The following is a 12,381-nucleotide window of genomic DNA, read 5'->3' on the forward strand; positions in this document are numbered from 1 at the left end:
ATTTCCCCCCTGAGTCAGAACCCAGGAAGGTTGGATGTGAGTCACTGGTCCCAGGCCCGCCCTGGCTCTGCCGCTCGCTGGGGGGCGGCCTTGGTCCACCAGCGGCCTCTCTGGGTCCCACCTACCCCATCCAGCAAACAATGAAGTTAGGGCAGACGACCAAAACGATCTCTTCCAGTTCCTGAACCGAATGGCAATTTCAGCAAACTTACTGACCTACATACTAAAAACCCATGAGAATCAGTTGTTTTCCTGATTTGTGGAGACAGTTTTCTATGTTACAGCCTTTTACCTACCTCAGCTGGGGTCTATCAGAGTAAAGCCAGCTCCGCTGGCAAGGGGGGTCCCAGCTTCCAAATGGGAAGCACGGTGTGGTTAAATCTCCCAAGTGCTCCACGAAGGCCGGGCTCATGTAAAGCTGTACACTGACTTCTTTTCTCTTTTCTGTCTTTCTTTTTAATCGGATGTATTGTGTTTTTAGAGAGGAATCTAAGTGTTTCATAAAAAGCTCAGTTTCCCCAAATCTTAACATGGTCTGACAAGGTTCAGCACCACTGGCCTTTCCAACGGCCTCTGTAAACCATTTCATCTCTTATTTCTAAGCTTTCTCAGCTGGAGATGGGGTCATAAGTTAACCTCATTAAATCAGGGACTATCTGTAGGCAGAAGAATGACCCCCAAAGAGGTCCGTGTCCTAATTCCCCCAGCCTTTGAAGATTTTTACCTTACATGGCAAAGGGGACTTTGCAGGCACACTTCAGATAAGGTCCTTGAGATGGGGGTCATCCGGGATCATCTGGGTGAGCCCAGAGCAATCACAAGGGGAAAAAAAAGATGTGATGGGAGCAGAGGTCGGAACAGTGGACATGAGAAGGACTCAACCGTCATTGTTGGCATTGAAGATGGAGCAAGGGCCAAAGAAAGCAGGAGCCTTTAGATGCTGGACGATAAGGCAATGGATTTTCCCCGGAGTCTCCAGAGGTGTGCCACCCTCCTGACACCTTGATTTTAGCCAATGAGACCCATTTGGGACTTCTGACCCACACAGCTTAACATAACAAACTCACGCTACCACGTTTATGGTAATTTGTCATGGCAGCAACTGGAAACTAATACACCAGCACCCTCAGTGTGAGGCTAGTGCCTGACATATAATACAGCTCAATGTTATCAACGGAAAACGTGACCCCAAATAAAAGTAACGTCCAACATCTATGGAGCACATAGCAGGAACGTACGTAAATTACAATGTCATTCCATTCTGACCCGTCCCCTTGTGATAGGTATTATCACCCTCATTTAAAGATGAGAGGACAAAGATAAAAGAAGTCAGCTGACTGACCCACGTTCACACAGCAAGTTGGGGTTGGAAGCCAGGGTGGGTAGCAGAGCAGGTGTGAGTGTGGGGTCTGGAACCCGATGACGAGGGTCTGTTCCTGGACAGGCAAGGTGTGCCTTGGTTTTCTCATCTGTAAAATGGGGTAAGAACAGTACCTGCCAGCGATCATTATAAGGGGTAAATGAATACAAATGACTATAAATGTTAGCTATGATCGTTGTAGCCAGTCTGACACAAAAGACGAAGTTTGTAAAGAAAAGTGTCACAAACACAAGATGGGGAGACACCTGAAAGTGTTGGTTGCGACACTTTCCAGCCGAAAAGGCATTTATGCTTCTTAGCGAGGGGGAGAGAGCAGATCTCCAGGTAACCAGTGAGCTTTGTTTGAAGGATTTGGGGTTTTGATGGATTCCCATTACTTCCAACACCTAAGAAACAAGGTGACAACAGGGATAGAACCCAGCGTCCCCAGTCTCCATGGCCACTTGGCTGGTCCATGTGAGGTCAGCTGAACTGAGAACAGAGTAGCACGGACCATTTTCAGAATATCAGCAGGAAGTTAAGATGTGAATACCCTGACGGTGCTCATTCACTTGGTGGCCAGGGGATTTGTTGTCACCCGAACCGTTGCCACGTCAAGCTTCCTGAGAGAAAATCACTGTCCTCGTTTGTTCAGAACATGCGCTGTGATCTTTTTCAAACATTTGCAATGCTGTAAGTGAAAAGACTGTACCTTTGTAATCTCATATCCAGCATCTGTTTGGTGGAATCTCTGGGGAAGGAAGCACAAGAGGATGATAGTTTTGGAGAAAATGTAAGGAACCCAAAGAACTTTGACTTGGGTGAGGAAAGGCAGATGCCATGCTTTAAAAGGTAATTTAACAGTTAAGTACGACATTTATTTTTAAATCTCAGACTGAAAACTAAAACTTCTATCTCCAAGCTTTTTTTGTTGTTTTTTTTTTATTGGAGTGTAATTGCTTTACAATGTTGTGTTAGTTTCTGCTATACAACAAACTGAATCAGCTATATGTATACCTATATCCCCTCCCTCTTGGACCTCCCTCCCAGCCCCCCATCCCACTCATCTAGGTTGTCACAGAGCACCAAGCTGAGCTCCCTGTGCTATACAGCAGGTTCCCACTAGCTATCTGTTTTACACGTGGTAGTGTATTTATGTCAATCCAGATCTCCCAATTCATCCCACCCTCCCCTTCCCACCCTGTGTCCACACGTCCGTTCTCTACGTCTGCATCTCTATTCCTGCCCTGGAAATATGCTCATCTGTACTATTTTTCTAGATTCCACACATATGTGTTAATATATGATATTTGTTTTTCTCTTTCTGACTTACTTCACTCTGTAGAGATGTAGCTGTTTTTTTAAAACATATCCCAGTAACTGTATTTGCTTTGTGCAAAGCAGCGTATGAGGTTTGGAAACAAGAAATCATTGTTAGCAGCTATGGTGTGTAGAGGACATTTAAACCACACCACTGTTATTCTAATATTTGTAATGTCACTGTTTTCTTTCAGTCCTTGGAAGTGTTCTGATCATATTAGGATTTAGACATAGCAGATCTCCTGGGGCCATGGCAGAAGGGTGGGCAGTAAAATGTGGTGAACTTCTAGGATTGAAACCATCTTTCTCAAGAACGATTCCAGCAGCTCAAGCTGGGACTTTCGGAATCATCCTACCTGCGCTTCCCCAAAACGTAATGAACTTTTTGTAGATGTTTCCAACCCACAGAGTTATAAAGTGAGTGAGGGCTGAGGCTCTAATGTGTAACGTGGTGACTACAGTTGCTAACACCATATAGTATAGCTGACACTTGCTAAGAGAGCAGAACTTAAGTGTTCTCACCAAAAAAAAAAAAAAAAAGCTAACATGTGACATGAGGTGACGGGTGTGTTAATGAATTCCTCCCTAGATGGGGGGATCCTTTCATAATGTATATTTCCATAAATCATTGCATTGTATACTGTAAATATCTTACAATTTTATTTGTCAATTGTACTTCGATAAAACTGAAAAAGAAAAGCATCCATGGACTATTTTGCCTCCCAGATAAGGAATATTCTTCTTTTTGCTTCATTCCCTATGGAGCCTGATGACACAGATTCCCTCTGAGGTCAAATGCGGGTGTTTCATGCTTCCCCACGCTCTCCGTGGGTGTAACATCACCCTCATCTCCACTGTCTTTCCCACCCCAACCCCTCCGTCACTTCTGTGCCTCAAAGACTTTGCTCTGTCCAGGGGCCCCTCATCCACACTCTGGGATCTCACCACATTCTCCTTCTCAGTTTTATGGATAATCTGTTTATTCTTCCTTCAAAAATACTAGTGTAGAAAAATCTACACTTGACCCCATTGTTCCTTCCAATGATGTCTCACATCTCCAGTTCTCGCTTTTTTAAAAATAAAACTTTTCTAAAATAGTCTATTCCTGTGCCATGTCAAGGAAAGCATCCTTGATAAACTGTGTCCTATAGCACACCTGACATGCTTTGGTTTATAATTACTCCGTACTTGCTTTTCTCTCTCCTCTTGTGTGAGTTTGGGGGTGCCTCTTGCCTGCTCGGATGACTATTGGAGCTTCCTGAGGACAGGAATTAGAGGGTCTCTGTCGTTGCCCCACATTCTAATGCTATGTGCAAATAAACAAGCCAAACCCGAGGTTGACGATGCATGCGGGGGGCACGCGGCCTGCTCCATTCGCAGCCGTGCAGCCCTCACGCAGCACGGTGGGCGCCCCTGGCCCCCACGTGGTCAAAAAGTGAGTTCCTAGCACTGGTCCCTCGTTACCATGTGAACACACACAGAGACTGTGGGGTGCAGTTGTGTGGTGAGCTTTGGGTTTTAAGCTGATCTGCTCACAATGCCAAAACAATCATTCTATTTAATAAAAAGATTCAGCTAAGTAAATAAAGTAGCACTGAATTTAATAAATATCCATGAGCCTATACTGATATAAACAAATGATTGAATAAATAAATAAATGGGTATAAAAGAGACAAATCTTCTCTGTAGAAAATTCCATATAATTTATGGATACATTCTGTCCTCAAGGAGGCTGAGCAGGACCCCTCACCCCTAAGCGTGTGATGTGCACAGTGGTTTCCTTGCAATGAGGACCGTGTGGAAAGCAGGTGGAACAGAGTGACTTTGAAGCAGAGAAGCCTGGCAGACACGACCCCAGCCAGGGGTCAAGGTCAATGTTGACAGTGACAAGTCACCCTGCCAGTGTGTGCCCTTGATAGGAAGTGATGAGAATGGCATTTTGCCTGTGGTCTTCCTCCCCAAAACCATGATCCAAGCTAATCATGAGGAAAAAAATCCAGACAATTCCCGACTGAGAGACATTCTACAAAATTCCTGCCCAGCCCTCCTCAAAGCCATCCAAGTCATCCAAAACCAGGAAAGTCTGAGAAATCGTCACAGCCCAGAGGAGCCTAAGTTATCCCATGATAACTCAGTGTGATGAGGTGCCCTGGATGGGATCCTGGGACAGAAGGAGGACATTAGGTAAAAAGTAAGAAAGTCTGAATAAAGTATCAAGTTTAGTTAATAACAATGTTATCATATTGGTTCATTAATTGTAACAAATGTACCAAACTGGTGTAAGGTTAAAAATAGGGGAAAATGGGGGCTTCCCTGGTGGCGCAGTGGTTGAGAATCTGCCTGCCAATGCAGGGGACACGGGTTCGAGCCCTGGTCTGGGAAGATCCCACATGCCGCGGAGCAACTGGGCCCGTGAGCCACAACTACTGAGCCTGCGCATCTGGAGCCTGTGCTCCGCAACAAGAGAGGTTGTGATAGTGAGAGGCCCGTGCACCGCGATGAAGAGGGGCCCCCGTTCGCTGCAACTAGAGAAAGCCCTTGCACAGAAACGAAGACCCAACACAGCCATAAATAAATAAATAAATAAATAATTTTTTAAAAATAGGGGAAAATGGATGTGGGACAAACAGGAACACTCTGTACTATCTTTATAATTTTTAAATAAATCTAAAACATCCTTTTAAAAAGTACTTTCTTTTAAAAAAAAATTCAGTTGACCATCTAATGTCAATAGCTGGTTTTGTTTGACTTTATTGAGTTGATCAGACATTTCAATGTCTTGGTTGCACTGAGATCACAACAACTTTTTCGATTTCAGAGCTAATATCAAATATAAATATGACCCAGTCCCAGTTTGCAAGAAGCCACAGTCTAACTCTAGAAGCGGAGAAGGAGCCCAGGAGTCAGTGGCGCCAGCACTGCACTTGTGGGGCTGATCTGTTGTCACTGCTAGTTGTGGACAGACGGTGGCTGAAAGCCCTCCAGACCAGATCTCCTAATAGCTCCAGTCGCTTCAATGGGCTCAGGCAGACTCTCTTGCTCATCAAATGACTTCACCTTCTTTCTTTTTTTAAAAAAAAAAGTGTGGTATGAAGGCAAGATGGAAAAAGAGCCACTCTATCCGTAGCTGAGTCTCAGCTCGGGGCGGGCGTTCAGGGACAGCGGCACAGAGGGCGGAGTCCCGCATCCCCTCGGCTTCTGCTGGTTTAGTTCTTTCATTTTCACACTGTTCGCCTAAGTGCGGCTGACTCCATTGAAACGAATTCCCCAGATATCTTGTGAAATTCTGTATGGTTTTAGAAATGACACCAGAGCCGTGGGATAAGAAAACCTACTTTATATTTCTTCTTACTTTTGGCCAAAAAATTTTCAATCTACTTATTTATTTCTTTGAACAGATACTACATTCACACGGTTCAAAACTCAAAAATTACAGAGGGTGTGCATTCGTTTCCTGGGGCTGCTGTAACAAAGCACCTCCAGCTGGGTGGCTTAGAGCAACAGAGATTCCTTGTCTCACAGCCTGGAGGCGGGAGCTGAAATCGAGGTGATGGCTGGGTTCCTCCTTCTCAGGTCTGGGAGGAGGCTCTGTTCCAGGCCCCCCTCCTGGCTTCGGGGGGTTTGCTGGCAATCTTTGGGGTTCCTTGGCTTGTAGACACGTCCTCCCAATGTCTACCTTCATTTTGTCTCGACTGTCTCCCTGTGTGTATGTGTGTGTGTGTGTGTGTGTGTGTGTGTGTGTGTGTCTGTCTGTCTTTTTCCTTCTAATAAGGACAACAGTCACATTGGATTAGAGCCACCCAATCCAGTATGATTTCGTTTTAGCTTGATTACATCTTCAGTGTAAGACCCTATTTCCAAAAAAGGTCCCATTCATAGGATAAAAGTTCAACATATCTTTGGGGGACACAGTTTAACCAATAATAGTGTATATGACAAAAATTCTTCCAACCTAGTTCTCCAGTACACCTAATCCTTGTGCAGGCACATAAATGTTTCTTATATATCCTTCCAGAGCTATTTTATATTGTTGCAAACAAACACAAACCCAGTAGGTGCCAGACACTGGTTATCTCTGCCTTTATTCCTTGCCGCTATCATCTACATTTATCTCCTATTATTAGCAAGTCATAATGTATTACAGACACTACTCTTTTTCCACTTAATAATATGTAGTGGGGATTGTTTAATAGAGATTCCTCATTTTTTACAGCTGTATAATATTCCATCACAGGGTTATAACAAAATTATTTAACCAGACCCTTATTGATGAAATTTGGGTTGTTTCTAATCTTCTGCTATTGCAGCCAGTGCCAGTGAACAACCTTGTGTATATTTTATTTCTCCCCTGGATGAATATTTTTATAGGATAAATTCTTAGAAAAATAACTTTGGGTCAAAGAGCATTTGCATTTATAATTTTAATATCTGTTGCCAGATTCCCCATAGAAGTTGAAAACAGCATGTGTTCCCATCAGCTTTTCGTGAGCGACCTTTTCCCTCCGTTGGCAACCATACCATGTTACTCATTTTGTTCAAACAAACAAACTGGGGGTTGGATAATGAAATCTCAGTCTAGCTTAATTTGCATTTTACTCATTGCGAGTGAGGTTGAGCACCTTCTCATACATTTAAATGTCTGTGATCGTGTCTGTAAAGTGTCCTTTTCCCCATTTTCTACTGGATCTTGGTCTTTTTCTCATGGACTTGTGAGAGCTATTTAGGTATTAGTTATAGCCCCTTTTTGTGTATGAATTGCAACTATTTTTCCCATTCGTTGTCTTATGAAGGCTACTTTAACATGAAACTTGAATTTATTGTCAATTGATTGTCTTGGATCCATGTAAGTACTTTATTTCTTAAGTTAAAAGTAGTTGGAAAAAAAAAAGATATAAAGTCTCACATAAACCCAACATTATACAAAAAAAAAAAAGTAGTTGGTTGTTTGTACTGTTTTGTCTCCTGGAATGGACTTGGGGGACAACAGTATATTAAGATAGAAATGTAAATATGATTTCTATTTTTTTGGTAACAAAAAAGTAGGGTTTTTTTTTCCATTTTGTAGAAACTGTGTAGAGCACCCATAATCATATCTATCAATTATAAAAATAGAGTAACAGTGATAAACCTAAATATTTGCCCTACATAAACCTATTTTTCTTACTCTAACAAGATCTAAAGTTTACTAAATAGCCTTGGTAAAAACAACAAATTATACATACTTCATAAATATAGTTTTCAGAGACTATTTTGGTCCAAAGGGCAAAAAAATGATCTTTTTATATTTATCATCTTTTAATTTTAGTAAGATTTAATAAAATTATACTAATATATATGTATACACACACAAATACATATATATATATTGCCCTTTCTGAGATTAAAGAAGCACCTGGCAGCTGGCTGTTCATTTCAAGGGACATTTCAAGGTCATCGCCAACCGCACTGTTCTCTGATGTTAATAGGTGTCAGCCTGAGCCTTCACCCAGAGCTTTGCGAATGTATCATTCAAGGATCTCAGCCAGAGCCGAAGGGCTTGAGTGGCTGGAAAGGGAAAGTCATGGAGGGGCTATTTGGCCACATCGGACGTCTCACCTGCCCGCCCACCTTCTCCCTGGAATTCTGGGCTTCCGAGGAGCCCACATGACCTTCGCTTGGAGCCTTGGTGGGTCGGCACCCTGGCCCCTCAGGGAAGAGGCTGCAGAGTTAACATTTTGAAAGCGATTTTCTGCCGCTAAAAAAACGTGTGGTTTATCACAACCTTAAGAAACATCGAGTGATGGGGATTATCCCCTTTCTCCTTTCCTGTGTGCCTTCAATTAGCCGAATGAAAGCAAACCCAGGGCTTTAGAACCAAAAATAGCTGGAGAAAAGTGACGCAGATTCCACCAAGATGAAAGAGTGGAGCCCAGAAGCCTAATTAAAAGCAACTGAGAAACCAGCATTCGATACAGAGTTTACTCACCTGAACAAATAAACCGAGAGCTGCGGCAGGGCTCTAGGGGAGGGCTGTGGGAAAGGGGCCGCGGGGTCCCCGGCGGGTCACAGGAAGGCCCTGCCCGCGAGGACACAGGGCCTCACTCTTCTCCCCTCCCTGAGTCAGGGGGAGGTCAGCCAGCGAGGGGACCGGGGAGGGCTCGCGGGCCGCGGGGCAAGGACCACCTTCATCCTTCCCCAAACTGGGCTTTCTTTACCATCTTGAAACGTGCATAATTAGCTAAGCATCCTTTCTCCTAGATCTTCCGGCCTCTTTTTCTTCTCGCATCTCCTTCCCTCCCTGCTACTCCCCACGACACCTTCCTGAAAGTCAGAGCGTTCCTGTTTCTGTGCATTCAGCATATGGATTGTTTTTGATGGCAGGGAGCTTTCAAGGACTTACTGAAAGAATTAGCCCTCCTTCACCAAGAGGAAAGTTCTCTCGGTTTTGAGATAAATCAAGGCCCAAGGTCAGTCAAGAAATAAATGATTCCCGCTTTCGTACACTGCATACTTTTAACCTACAAATCAGTTCTCCGAGCAGAACGCTGGCAAATCAAAACAGCTTTGGTGAGCCCTCTCGAGGCCACTGCCATCTTGTCCAAGATTTTATTTGGAGGCAAGAGAAAAAACGTAGCCTACTTTTCTTGGCCCTTGACCGCTGGGGGAGATGTCCTGCATTCTTTCCTTTCCAAGCTGGATATTCATTACCTTGGGGAGCGGGGGGGCGGAAAGATGTATTTGGTGTTTCCTAACAAATGCAGTGGCTTTGTTGCTGCAAATAACTGAAATGACAGACAGTTTCTGGAACAGTCTGTGGATGAGGCAGAGCCCAGATGCTCGCTCCTCTGGGGGTCCCGGCCAGCGTTTCTTCATGTCACGCTGTGTCGGAGAGGACCCACGACTCCGTGAGAACATCGACGCCAGGCATCAGCTACCGTTTCACAGCCCCGCACGGACTGCACAGTGAATGTTCCAGGAAGAGCACTCGACAGCGACGTCCCTGCTGCCGCCCCTCAAAGACTTGGGGACACCACTCAGCCTTGGCTGGCCATTTGAGAGAGTCTTCTATTAAGTACTGAAGATATGGTCCTTATCGCTAAGGGGTCACCCCCCCTCAGGGCACGTGTTTATATAAACACAGGCGCGTCCCTCACTGTCCTCGGGGCTGTGCTTTCTGCTTGCTTTCTGCCTTGTTTTCCTCTCTGCCTCTGTCTTTCCTGCCCGTTTTCCTGCCTGAGGCTCAGGGGCAGCACTGAAAGGTCATCACCCTCTATCCAGTACAACATCGAGGTGACTTCCTTTGTCAAATGACATTTTGCTTTTGTTGTTTATTACAGAAATGTAATCAACCTTATTTCTCAGGACAGGCTGTGCAAGGCTCCTCTCTTGCTTTGGTTTTTCCCTTTATCCCTGACTTCCCAGCTAGCCCCCCACGCCTGCCCCCAGGCCCCGTACAGGGTGTTTTGTACAGATCCCTAAATAATCATGCACCTCTTTATACACTATATTGAGTAGTTTTGTATGCATGTGCTTCGACTTCCATAAACGGCGCTGCGTATACATTGTGTTCTTTTTACTACTTTCCCCCAACGGCCCTAGGCTTTCAGTCTCTCCATGTTGCTATACGTTCATCTCATTCCTTCCGGTTGCTTACAGGATGCCACAGAGGTCACGCTGGTCTCCACCACCATTCATCTGTGTGCACCCAGATAGAGAAGGTGAAGAAAACAGAACTGTCCCAATAGGACAGTCACATAACATAGCAGATAACACAAGGGCAATCGCGGTCCTTGAATAAGTTTCTGACCATGATGGGAGGTGGGCTAAGGAGCTTTGGCCCCCTGGTCATGTTCCCACATGTCTCCCTGGGCTCTTCTTCGCAGCTCAAGCCACAGTCATGTTGATGCGTTTATGCGTGATTACGGGTGAGCATCTGGAGCTCCTGGTCCACGGGACTAGGTCTCCTCGTTCGCTGCTACGTCCCCAGTACCTGGCCCAGCACCTGGGGAATGAGAAAAGCTTGGTGAGTATTTGGTGGGTGAGTGTAGGCATAAATGGGCAAATTAATAATAACAGTTGTATAATAATTAAAGTCACGGGGTTGGAAGGCAGACAAACTTAGGCCTCCTTCTTGGCTGCACCTTTTTGCACAGTGGAGTAAACCTCTAGGTCTATCATGTCTTCCGGCTAACGGGACACCAGAGTTGTCAGGGTGATTATACGCAACAAGGACATAGTAACCTGGAGGCTTTTTTGCGCTTAGTAGGATCTCAATCAAAGGAGCTACGATTCAATCCAACACTGCGAGGGCTAAGTGTTATGCTAGGGTGATGGCAGCCTTTATGAGCAGCAGGGGTTATAGGCAATGGGAGGGTGTTGCAGGGATTAGAATGGCTCCCTCCTTGCCCGTGCGCATTTAATGCAAACAGTAGCTAAAAGCAGGGGGTAAAAATGCTCTTAATAATTGGCCACAAAGAGAATCCAGCTCAGGACACTGCCTTGCAAAATTAGTCCCTGGGCCCCATCTCTTCATGCAGCACCAGCCGCTTCAGATAGACTGGGAAATGCAAAATAGACATTTAAAGACAACCATAAGTACCCACCCTGGGAACAGGAATCCAGAGGAAGGGGTGTATTCAGATTCGCCCGGTACCAAGTTGTTCAAACCCCAAATTTCTCCTTTTTGGTTGTTGGTGGGCTGGTTATATTACAGAAGTTACATGAAACTTGGAAGAAGTAAGAAAAAGAGATGGAATAAGTGGAAAAACAGAATGTGAGGTCCAGGAGTTTTGACTGGAACAGAGGTCAGCAAACCATGGCCTGGGGGCCAAGTCCAGCCATATCCTGTCAATAAAGTTTTATTTGAACACAGCTACGCCCATGTGTCTGGGGATTGTCGGTGGCTACTTTCAAACGGCAGAGTTGAGCGGTTGTGACAGAGGCCATCTGACCCCACAGAGCCTAGAAAAATCACACCCTGGCTCTTTAAGAAAATGTCTGCCTGGCCCAGAAGGAGGGGCACCAAACAGCAGAACATCCACGTTTCTGTGATTTACCGGGAACCGCCAGCTCAGTGGTCAGGTGCAACAGTCAGAGAGGAAATAAAGGGCAGGGGACGCAAAATCTACCTCCCACGTCTGTGATCTTAAGTCTGGAGGAGAAGGTTTTTTTCAATCTTTTAATAACTCAGTCCACGGGCTCAGACCAGGTAACTGAATCCTGACCAACATTGGTTCCCAAAGGCTCTGCTGAGACCCTTGAGGTCCTCAAAGCCTGACTTTCCACCTCCTGGTAAAAACAGACAAACAAAAAGGAACTGACTTTTAAAGAACTGGAGAGGCCTCTGTGTACCTCCAAATCACCTCTTACGTTACTGGTCTCTGTTCACAACTCGCTGGCAGGACCTGTAACTTATGAAGGGAAATTTATGCAGAGAAGCCGGGAGAAACCCGACCCTGGCACACAGAGCTCCTTCTCAGCCTCCAGACCTCTCGGATACTTTCTGGAAACTGTCAGCGGACACAGTCCGGAGGCCGTGACACTGGGAAACGCTTCCACGAGTGCCTGTCCCTCCCAAGCCTGGTTTGCAGGTTGCCACATCGACCGCTGCCGCAGAAAGACCTTTTACCCTGGTCCTGGGAGAAAGCAAGGAGCAGAAAGAGCAGCAAAGGCGCCAAGAAGGAAGCCAGACCCGAACAGCAGGGAACTTAACACAGGAGACC

Source organism: Balaenoptera borealis (assembly GCF_965194805.1).
Source record: "Balaenoptera borealis genome assembly, chromosome: 12".
Classification (NCBI taxonomy): domain Eukaryota; kingdom Metazoa; phylum Chordata; class Mammalia; order Artiodactyla; family Balaenopteridae; genus Balaenoptera; species Balaenoptera borealis.